The 12003-nt window shown below is 40.7% G+C and overlaps 1 protein-coding gene across 13 annotated transcripts in view; it reads left to right on the plus strand.

Moving 5' to 3' along the window:
* cacna1g (calcium channel, voltage-dependent, T type, alpha 1G subunit) overlaps nucleotides 1-12003 on the plus strand; it is a 208763-nt gene that overhangs the window by 85847 nt on the left and 110913 nt on the right. The window lies entirely within an intron of this gene.

Raw genomic sequence — 12003 nt, forward strand, 5'->3', positions numbered from 1 at the left:
GTCAGGGTGTCTGCTGGAAATAAATGCACTGCACGTGCTCATCAATCACAAAGTATGCAAAGTATGAGCAGATAGAAGAGAATATGCTTTCACTTTGCAGCTGTGTTTGTTTGTATTTGCGGATTTCACTTTAAGATCCAGACTAACTGTAATTTCCATTTTTCTCACTAGTTTATTATCCATAATTCTATACGCAGGACAAATACCACAGCAGGGCATCAATATGGGTATGCTTTAATTTTGAAAAGACATATTTTGTGGAAAGGTATTGAAACCAATGCAACATATTAAAACTTCTGTTGTTTCATATCCTTAATCTTCTGTGTTTTTCAGTTGATTTCTTTGGCAATGTTACAAAAATATATACACCTAACTTGTGTGAGGCAAAAGTTCAGACCCTAAACACACTTTTTTCTTACTCATGGCTCTGATGTCAGTAAAAGCGGATATTGCTGTCAGGCAGACAGAGACTGTGAGCACAGAAGCTCTTTAACTGAGTGTCACACTTTGTTTTCAGTATGAGATTTACTTCCTTTACTAAACACAATGTAACACATTACATAATGGCCGGGCTGCAGTTAATTTGAAATGCTTTCAAACGAAAACTGTGTAGCTGTCTCACATCCCACCTTTTATATCTGCTCACCAGAGCCACTGCCGCTAACTTTGAAATGTCTCAGCCACATATTCTGTTGCTAGTTGCAAAGACATTGTTGTGCTCTATTGGTTTTGGATTTTTTTTTTCACGCCAATGTCCCAATAGTACAATTGAAGAAAAATCCTTAGAGTAAGCATGTTGCACAGTTAATGTGGTTTTTCAAGCTAAATTTAGCTGGATTGTTGGCGCTCTTATAAACACCAAAAGTGGGGCATGTAGCTAATTTTGCCCAAGTCTTTCCTTTTTCTAAATCTTACAAGAATATATCTAGACTAAGACAAGAGGGTTAATGGTCATAGATTCAATATAATGGACGGATGTAACAACTGTAACCCATAAGCTAAAGCTAGCTAGACTGGTTAGCAACCAGCGTTCATAAACATATAGCCTGTCTAAAAGTGCCTGACTAATAAAATACTTGAATTTAACTCAAAAGGTAAACTTCTTGGATGGGCTGTACCTCAAAGCAAGCATGTGTTTTTGACAGATAAATCCATTTAAGTGCTAGAAAAGCTGCTAACAGCTAATATAACAGAGTTATACGCTAAAGCTAATATAACAGAGTTAGCAATTATTGGCTAATATGCTAGCACACCTGTCAGTCAAGGAAGCCAAAGCAGCCACGTCCATAACTTTAAATCTAAATAGTTTCAAAAAAGTTTTTAAAGAAATTCATTTGCTCCTCTATGCTTGCTATGGAGGGGGAAATTAGCCATTAAAGTTACACTCTGTAAAGTGCTGATATGTCATTGTTTTTTAAAGATTTTTTTTGTTGCTTAATTAGTTCAGCTAGTTGGCAGATTGAAACAACTGCCTGAAACATGTCTTGCATTTACAGCATAATTCTTTTCAAATTATATTAAGGCTCACTTTGTTTTTCATCTCTCTAATATTTACCCATTATAGTGATTAAATAGCAGATGTAATACTTTTGGCCATGAGCCATGAGCTTTAAATACTGCTCTGCAAATAATTACTCTTTAGCTCAAGACATATAAAAGGATCTGACACACTGAATGAGTCCAAATGAACACACACACACATTCACATATATGTACAGTATGTGCAGATGTGACTTAACCCCTGAAATGTAAACCACAGGTCCAATTGATTCATATGCGCGTCCTTCAAAATACAGACCTACTGTTACTCTGCAGCCCCCTGTGCAGAGCTACAGCCTCAGCCTTGCTGTCCGTGACACATAACAGAACCCCTCTGTCTGTTTCCTATCTCTTAAATGCACACTCAGAAAAACGTACACAAACACTTGAACCAGCGCACACATGCTCTGTGTGCAGAGGGGCAGCAGAACGTGCCCGCGAGCAGTGTATGTAAATGTGTATGCGACACAGAGACGGAGATATAAAAAGATAATGAAATAGAGTGTTGGATATGATAAGGGGAGTGTTAGGACTCAGAGGTGATGGGATAGAGGGGGTGATGTGTGGAGGGCAGGTTGGACGCGTAAAGAGAGGGTGTCTGTTTTAGCTCCCTGTGCTGTTTAAGACTGTTACCATTTATGGTGGAGCTGATGGAATAGTTGTGTGCATGCCAACTATGTGACACAGCCCATAGTCTGTTTACTTGGGAAGGTCAACCTCTTTCTCACTTTACATCTATACGGCCACAGAGACAGCCTGTCACTCTTTCCTCTGCATCCTTTTTCTTCAGCTCCCTCGTCGGCCTCTGCGCTCCCTCAACGAAGAGGCGCTGATACCAAAATAGTTTGAGTAGAAGTTTAAGAGGCATGGCAAAACAGAGGTGTCAAGGGAAAAGGTTTAAATGCATGGTTCCTGTGTTTTTTAAAAGTGGTGCTGGTGTTATAGTGAAAGCTTTTTAGCACCGCCATGAATATTGATTTGGCTATGCAGCTTTTACATGAGCACAAAGTGATCTGAAGTCCCTTTTGGGTCACTTGCTTCATGTTTCCCATAAGCAGCAGTTTGACTTTATTGAGCTATCAAGCTACTCACTTGAAGAGGAAAAGTATATTGGTGCTCTGTGATCTTTTCAGCGCTAAGAAACAGCGAAACATGTCAGCGATTGTGCATCGTGCACGTGTTTGAGCTTGTGTTCTTCCTTCATGAGTGTTGGAAAAGAAGCAAAATACACAACCCTAATGCAGCCCTCGCATTTCCCTTTTTGGACCATGTATACTTGGGGGTATTATAGGAGGAGCAGTGAAAATAGAAGCTCATATATGTCATATATTAAAGTTTTGAGGGTAAGCTTCTTTTTAAAATCAGTGACATTGATGTTGTGTTTAATGGATTTCAACATCAGAGTTATGCGGTTAATTTTAGGAAAACATCCTGCTTTTAGTTCCAGACTACCTGTTTTTGGGAAATCCCCAATAGTCATGTTTTGTTGATTTTAGTAACTGATTACAGTGATAGTTAAAAAAATCTCTTCACATTTGCTGGACGTGATGCAGAATTGTATGGGCACGTGACTATTTTAAGACAGCTCTCTCTTTTTTTTATAAAAACAGCCTGATATTTAATCCAGGAATAAAACAGAATCAGGTTCATTAAAGTAAGGTCATGTCATTAACCAAATTTTAAAATCCCTCTCTGTACTGCCGGTGATGGAATTAATAAACAGTGTGTTTATGTGCGATGAACACCTCTTTACATATTGCCCCATTGTACTGGGCAGACATGCGCATTTTTTTTCTGCCCCTGCCAAACCAAGAAAAGACCCTCTTGCTGTATTTCTCGCTCAAACCAGAGACAATATTTATTCAGCTTTTATCCTGCCCTGGCAGAGGAATGTAGAGTTGGCATGTGAAGACACTGGCCACCCTCCAAGACAGGCATAGGAAATGTGTTTTTCTAATTTGTACGACGGTAAGACGGAGAAGGCAAAACAACAGTCCTTAATCCTGGCTTATAAAACGAGGGCTTTTCCAGCCCTGAAGGCTATGAAATCAAAAAGAGAGAATCAATGGAGTGATCAAATGATGGCTTCGGTTATTTCCTGGTTCAGTGAGATGTCAAATAACATGCTGCCTGTATTTAGAAAGTTCTTCTTTCAAGCTCTTCTGCTGGATCTGCCAATTCATCCCTATCTTATTGTTGCTTTAAGCACTGGTCTCAGCCTTTATTTTGCCTTGAAGAACAGATGTTTATGCAGGAAAGATTTAACATTTCATTAAAAGAGGAAAAAATGAACACACAGATGGATGATTCTTGAAAACAAAAAACAAAGAAAAAAAACTAAGTAATCTTTGACAAAACCTGTGGAAAGCAAATATTGTGGTCATGCCAAAAAGCAAGATATGACAGATCCTGTGAAAAACTGAGCTCACTTTTTGATTTAGTTGCTTGTGGAACCACATTTAGCAGCAAAACACTGAAGTAATCGTTTCATCCTTGTCTCTACTCACTTTGTTGTATAGAAATTTTCAGCCACTATTCTTTAGAACATTGTTTTAGTTCACTGAGGTTTGCAGACATTCATTTATGCGCAGCTCTCCTAAGGTTACAGCTCACCATTGTATTCGGGTTAAAGGTTGCACACCAGCTGAGCCATTGCAATGACTTGATTATTTTCTTTTCTTGTAGATTTGTATAACCCATTTTGGGCCATGCTTCAGCTTCTGAACAGATGGCCTTACATTTGACTTTAAAACACTTTGGTATACACAGGAGTGAACAATCTACTCAATGACTGGAAGATGCCCAGTTCTTGAGGCTGCAAAACAAGCACCAGCATACTTGACAGTTGGTATTGTATGTAATATCAGTACAAACACAATTGGTGTATTTCCTAATATTACATACAAGGTCTTGAGTATTGTTGCCCCATCTTATGCCCCTCTTCTATGGAACCAGAAGATTTGGGAGACAGACACCATTTCTACTTTCAGATTAGGTCATACTTTCTTTTTTCATAAAGTTAGGCCTGGATCAGGTAATCAGGTGACCACTTAGTTAGGTTAGCTGAGTATTAATTCTTCACTTACCTCTTTTTACTCTCATGTGTTTATACAACACTGCATTTAATCGGTAGTTATTATTAATCTCTTCTCATCCACGGGTGTCTTTTATCTAGTCCTTCTCCCTTCACGGCCAACTGGTTTTATGCTTTTGGCAGTTGGCCACCCTGCACTGAGCCTTGTTCTGCCAGAGGTTTCTTCCTGTTAAAAGGGACTTCTTCCTTCCCACTGTCGCCAGCTGCTTGTTCATACACTGTCATCTGATAGTTGCTATTTTCTTTCTTCATTCCTTCTTCTTTATTGCAGGGTCTTCAGCTCGCAATATAAAACACATTGAGCTGACTGTTATTTTGAATTGGCACTACAGAAAAGAAATTGAAGTGAAGTGAATTGTATTGAATATGCTGTGTTTATTTTGGCCAAATGTGGTGCTGTGCTTTATGATTAACCATCTCTACTTTGGTCTCATCTGTCCAAAGGACATTGTTCCAGATGTCTTGTGGTTTGCTCAGATGCAGTTTTGCAAATGTAAGCTTTGCCGCCGTGTTGTTTTTAGAGACAAACAAACAAGCCGGCCTTTTTCTAATTGTACTGTCATTAAGTTGAACATTTAACATGCTAACTGAGACTTGTGAAGTCCCCCCACCCCCCCAAAAAAACCAAAAACAGAAACTGCATCTCAGAGTGTTACACGGATTAACCTAGTGGTGAATTTGCTGGACTGCTCACTCTTGGGATGATTGTGGCATTGTGTTAACACACACCTGAACGCTCCACACAAGCAAACTGCCAAAACTTCTGCTTTTATAGAGATGGTCACACTTGCTGATAATTAGTTAATCAAGTGTATTTAATTAGCAGCACATGGCTGTGATTTAGGCTCTTAATTCCTACGAGGTATTACTTCTTTTTTCACAGGACCCTAGGCAGTCCTGTGAAAGCTTTCTTTTTCACATGACTCTACGTGCTCTTTATCGAAATTATCACAGTTTTTTATAATAATTTTCCTAAAACCTTATCAACACAACAAGTTCAATTCCATCTCTTAACTATTATCACTCCAAGGAACTTTACTGGTACTGAAATTTCTTACGTTTTCTTAAGACCGGGGGTAAAAGTTCATTTGACTTATATTGTTTATTATAACAGAATATGTCAGATGCCATAATAACAAGGTGACATTGTTATTTAGAGACTAAACAACAATTACTAAATCAACCATTATATTAAGTGAGCCTTGTTGAACCCCAGATTTATTGCATTAGTACGAAATATGATCTTTTGAGATAATGAAAAATAAGCATGACCACTATAATATCTGTTCAGTAAATATGAAGCTACAGCAAGTAGCCAGTTAGCTTAGCTTTACTCCCATTGTCAAGCCTAAATTTTAATTTGTACATTGGCCAAGCCAGTGTTGTCAGAAAAAGTTTGCATCCAGTTAAAGCACGCAGGTTCTTAGTTTTCCCTCTTCGGTCAGGTTGAGTCACTAAAACAGCTCAGAAACATCACAGCTTGGTCTAAAATATTCTTTTCACAACATTAACTCTGCACACTGCTAACATGAAGCTCATGAGTAAGAAGTGCATCTAGCTTGAATACAAGGGAACCTGGCCAAGAATCCAAAAATGAAAAGTTGGGAGTGAGACTGGTCACACTGTTGCCACGACAGATCCATGAAGGCACCACAACCAAAGGTACAATAAGCCACAAAAGACTTTAGCAACTTCCTGACGAAACTTTAAATAGTTCTTTCTGTTTGAATTCACCCCATCAATAAGAATGCTAATGTGACTTGCCAGTTTGCGGTTGGCACAACATGAAACAATAATGACTGGAGTGCTGTGGTTTTTGCGCATTGCGGGTTTCGTAACGACAACAGAGTTGCAAAGGCAATGCTTTAGCCAGGCTCAAGGTCAAAGAGGGAGTTACAATTTCATGTATAGCACTAAAAACCTACCATAACACTGTTACCTTATGTGTGGCACAGAGGGAACAGCAAAGTTATATTGCTGCAGCTCTTCACACATATCGTGAGTGCAATCTTTTACTTACTTACTTTCTGCACTGCTGTTTGGATGCCCAAAGTAGCAAGTTGAGAAGAAATGTGAGCAAAAAATAACTAAATAATTCAAAAGTTTGTCACTTTACATTTTCAACATTGCATAGGCTCAATAAGGCTGGGACCAATGTTGTACCATGTATCTGTAGCCTACTACTGCTTCGGGAGCTGAAGCTTAGAATGGCTGGAATGTACTATCTCAGAACAGCAGTAAAAAAGGGAAACCTGTAGTGCAGGGGTGTCCAGCTCCAGTCCTCAAGAGCTACTGTCCTGCAGCTTTTAGATGCATCCTTGTTCCGATGCACCTGAATCAAATGAATGGCTTGTTATCAGCCCTTTGCCAATCTTGATGGCATGCTGACGAGGTAATCCAATCATTTGATTTGGAGTAGGGATGCATTTAAAAGCTGCAGGTCAGCAGGTCTCGAAAACTAGAGTTAGACACCCCTGCTGTAGTGTCACAGCAAAGAGAAGAAGAAAATTGTATATAATGCTTTACAAACGCCAAGGAGAGCCCATATTGTTCCAACTTCAACAGATGTTGAGTTAAATCCTGATGGGTTGCAAACCTAAATCAAGTTAGCAAGAACACTTCCAATGGTTGCAACTTAAGAAAAAATTGCTGCGAAGCACCAAAAACAATGTTGTCTTTGTTGTGTCGGGGGGGGGGGGGCTTTTGTGGCATTTTGTTTTGCTTTGTGTTTCTATTTATTGGCATTTTCTCAAGTTGCAATGCGTTTCAGGGCCATCGTAGTATCAGTATGGCCAACAAAAGCCAAATTAAATTCCGCATCATTATTTCATTTCAGAATTATTGTTAAGTGGCTGCTATAGACTTCCTAATCATTAAATCATCTCAGACAAGACAATGATGAGGAGATACTGTATCCTCCTCATTGTTATTAAATCACCTCTAACCCCAGTAGTGAGTGTATCAATGTCCGTTTCATACTTGAAATGCCCTCTTCTGTAGCGAGCCCATGAAAACCACTTGATTAAACTAACATGCGCGCGCCGCACACACACCGGGCATGGCGCTGCATCATTGACAGTCTGGAGCGCCGCGGAGCACAGCATCCCGTTTAGATTAGATCACATCAGATTAGGTGGCATTACATTAGTGCTAACCAGATAACGCTATTCCTCATCTAACACACTTTACCTCCTAATGCTCCCGCAGCCTCATTACCCAGGAAACAGCCATCGAAGGAAGCAATTAGAAAAGCAAGAGTGTCTTTCTCGCTTACACGGTCGGGCATTTGGACGCATTAATCTCTCTCTAGGTAGCACGTGCACCTCACTGGCCATTAGTCAATTAAAAAATTTCTCCCGTTTGATAAGTTAATGGCTGTGAGGCTTCTGTGACACTAGCGTGTGTGTATGCATATGTTGTTTGGTTGGTGTCTCTTTCACCCTCTTTGTCTCTTGTGTGCTCCTTCTGTGTGTGAGAAACTCTTTTATGGTCTCATTCTCCTGCAGTAATCTTGCATGATGTCTGAGGAATGTCTAATATACAAGCTGAAACAATAGCAGAGCAGAAACAGTGGGGGAAAAATAATGACCTGAACCTCGGTCTCAAGGCCCAGATGTCTGCAGTCCAAGTCTCACCTCATAAAAAGTGTACTTCTTGTTCTGGCTTATCAACCACATCTATTATACAGCTGGATGTGTGTGTCTGCATGCATGGCTATAAGTGTGAGTCTGTGCAGAAATATGTGCGTACATTGTTAGGAGTGTGGGAGTGGAGCTGCACTGTGTGGATTTATGTGTGTGGCCTGTGGATGTGTGCATGCACATGGCTATTAATGTAACTTTGGAGACGCCTCTTTGCACACTGCACTGAGTGTGTGTGTGTGTGTGTGCTTCTGCATAACTGTGTGTGAGGGCATTCATCTGAGAGAAAACACAAACATCTAAGTGCCCCCGCATTTGTTTACCCCCTTGAACTTTCCGTAATCGTGTATCTATGCGCGCGCGTGCACGAATAAGAAGGATTTGCCGCCGCCACACTCGTCCCTGTACAAATGAATGGACACAATAAAGCAACGGGATCAAACGAACAAATTGATCTGCGTCTGTGAACACAGAATCAGACACAGGAGACACAAAGACAAAGAGGTGAGATGAAACGGGGGAAAGCTTGTTTTTCAGGAAGCAGGGTTCACTGATAGGAGCTGCGCCGCAGACTGTCGACAAATTATTCTTTTTTTTTTAACAATGTGGCCCTCTGCTCTGTACATGTTCTCTACCGTGTAGTGTAATACAGCAGCTGTGTTACATGCTGGTGCTCAACCTAAAATGCATAACGAGTGAAAGGGTACAATGCACAAAAACCTAAATATGACAATTTGTTGACCTATTCTCAAATTGCAAAGCACAGGAAATCAAACACTGAAGCCTCACTGGTTGCTTGGAATAGCTATGGCAGTTGCTGACTTTTACAAGTTGCACACGTTCTTACTTTCTCACTTTAATTTACTGAACATTGACACGACTTTATTAGTTGGATAAGATAATGTCCCAGAGGTGTTCTACTGGATTTAGGTCAAGCGAGCGTAGGGGCCAGTCATCCTCCAGGAACTGCCAACATACTCTGCCGCACGAGGCTGGGCACTGCTATGTACCAGGAGGAACCCAGGACCCACTGCACCAGGATTTTATCACGATACCTAATGGGGGTCGAGGTGTCATTGCCTAACCTATAGAGGCCTGTGTGTCCCTCCATGGATATGCCTCCCAGACCATCACTGACCTACCACCAAAACCAGCCATGCTGAACAATGTTACAGGCAGCGTAACCCTCTCCACGGCTTCTCCAGACTCTTTCACATCTTTCACACGTTCAAAGGGTGAACATGCTCCAGTGGTAGATTCTGGTATTCTATGGCAAATGCCAATCGGGCACCAGTGTGACCAGTGTGGTTTCGAGTGTCATTTCGAAGGGCTCTGGCAGTGCTCATCCTGTTCCTTCCCGTTGCACAAAGCAGCAGATACTGATCCTGCTGATGAGTTAAGGACCTTCTACGGCCCTGTCCAGCTCTGCTAGGTATTTGCTTGTCTACTGGTGTCTCCTCCATGCACCTGAGTGCTGGGAAACAAAGAAAACCTTGGACTTCCTAGAGAAGCACAGAAAAATGAATAACACGGAAGACAAGTTGGTCATTCAAATTTTTATTTAGCACGTCAGACATACAAACAACAAAATACTACTTCACATACTACATGACACAAAGTAATCTTGAACAGTTGCAGCGCAAGAAACATAGATTTCAGGGCTCTGGGGAAACTAAAAAAAGCACTAGTGCTGATATTAAGAACAGGAAGTCTGTTTGCACCCACAGCTCAACTGGTTGAATATAAACTGCTTTAGGTTTACCTCTAACTCTAATCTACCAACAGTCAGTGTTGATATTATCAGCTGAAGTTAGTAAAACATGTGCATTATTTCCTTACAAATCTCAAAAGCCAATTACAACTTATTTTAAAAATGCTAATTATAACAAGCACAGTCTGAAAGTTCAAGCTCTGAGTTATGGTGCAACATCAGCACTTGGTGTTGTTGGACTGATATTTGCCTCCGGGCCTTGTGTTAAATTCAGGGTCTTGTGGGAAAAATGACTTAATACCAAGCAACAACTTGTAAGTGTGTACTTGTTGAAACTCAAACAAGCTGTCAACACCCTTTATTGAAGTTTTCTCTTGATGGTGGTTGCTTTTGACTTGTTCTGTTTCACTACTCAGACATGCGCCCAGTGAGTAACGCGATTCATCTTTAAGATTTAAGAAGTTGTTTTTAGCCATTCCTCTCTCAGCATGCTGCCACTGTGTACTTTTTGCACTTTTTTTAGCAAATAAAATAGTGACTTAAGGGTAGGCTGAAAAAAGGCCTTTCTGGTTAAAAGTTTTTAAACAGGCGCTCATAACTGTGATCTTTTGCACCCATGCACATGTCTGGCAGTGTACTGAAAGTTGTTCTACTTGTGTGTGAAGGAAAGGTAATGAGCAGGAATTCAATTGGTTACAACCTCCAACCTTATCACAAAACAGCACTAAAATCTACGCTCTGTGCTCTGGGAAATATTCAGATTTGCTCCCTGCAGTCTCATATCAGGGCAAATTTTTTGTGACTTTCTGGCTTTTGCTCCTATTGTAGCAATCAGACTGAAGACTCGAGTGTACGATTGCGTTGGTTTTTACTGCCATTTTAATAATGCATCAGTACAGATGCTCAGAGATTCACAGATTATACCCAACCGGTTCTGTGGGAGGTTTCTGTCACCAGGTGCTTGCTCACATTGGCATCAACTGATTGTTGACGTTTTCACTCTCTTAGTGTAGGTTCTTTAACTTACAATATAAACTGCTCTTAGCCTGACTGTTGTTGCATTTTGGCTACAATATAAAATGTAATCGAATTGAATTTTCTTCTGATTTTGACCAGAAGTTCTCCTCCTATAGTTCCACCTACATATAAGTGCTAAATATCACACTTTTCAACTGACCACTTTTGTTTTTTACATCTAAGGACTTTCTGCCTTATTAGGATTAACACACACACACACACACACACACACACACACACACACACACACACACACACTGATGAACCAATCTGTGGTTCTGTATCTACTCTGGCATAAGATTGGAGGAACCGGGGATTGAACCACCAAACTTCCAACTGGTATTTGACCTGGTCCATCTTCTAAGGCAAAACCGATCCCTACACATGCCCTCAGTACAGCATCTCCATACTAGTCTAAACAAGAAGCAAGTGTGGCCAAGGATCAAACCAGGTCATTATAGACTCCATTCAAAGTCTGCCAATAGATGTCTCCAAGTTCTGCACACTGGAGGAGGTGAATTCTTGTCTTTCCCATAGTTTGACATGAAAGCAGTGTAACAATACCAGCAGTGAGCATATTTCGAAGTAACCGATTGACTTTGCTGCTTAAGGGCTCTAGACAAACTGGTGCCACGATTCAGCACGTGGATCTGTTATTCAACTGGTGATGCTAATCTCTGTCTCCTTTTCTCTGTGTATCCTTGCTAGTGTTGTGTAATCGCTGCTTAAACAGTCATGGTGTGTAGTGATTAGTGACAGCCCACCAGGACGGGCCTTAATGACACACACTGTGTTTACATTACGTTGCATTACCTCCTGGTTCAGCCGGGGGATTATGTTTCTGCTGGGACGATGACTCTATTTATACCCACACGCACACGCACACACACACACACACACACACACACACACACACACACACACACACACACACACACACACAGTGGGATATTGAGACACATACACTTATGATAGAGAACGTAAAAACCCATTTTGGGCCT

This window comes from Aulonocara sp. 'chitande type north' Nkhata Bay, linkage group LG8 (genome assembly GCF_057382095.1).
Source record: "Aulonocara sp. 'chitande type north' Nkhata Bay isolate Kocher_YH1m ecotype deep benthic linkage group LG8, A_spYH_male_GT1.1, whole genome shotgun sequence".
NCBI classification, from domain to species: Eukaryota; Metazoa; Chordata; class Actinopteri; order Cichliformes; family Cichlidae; genus Aulonocara; species Aulonocara sp. 'chitande type north' Nkhata Bay.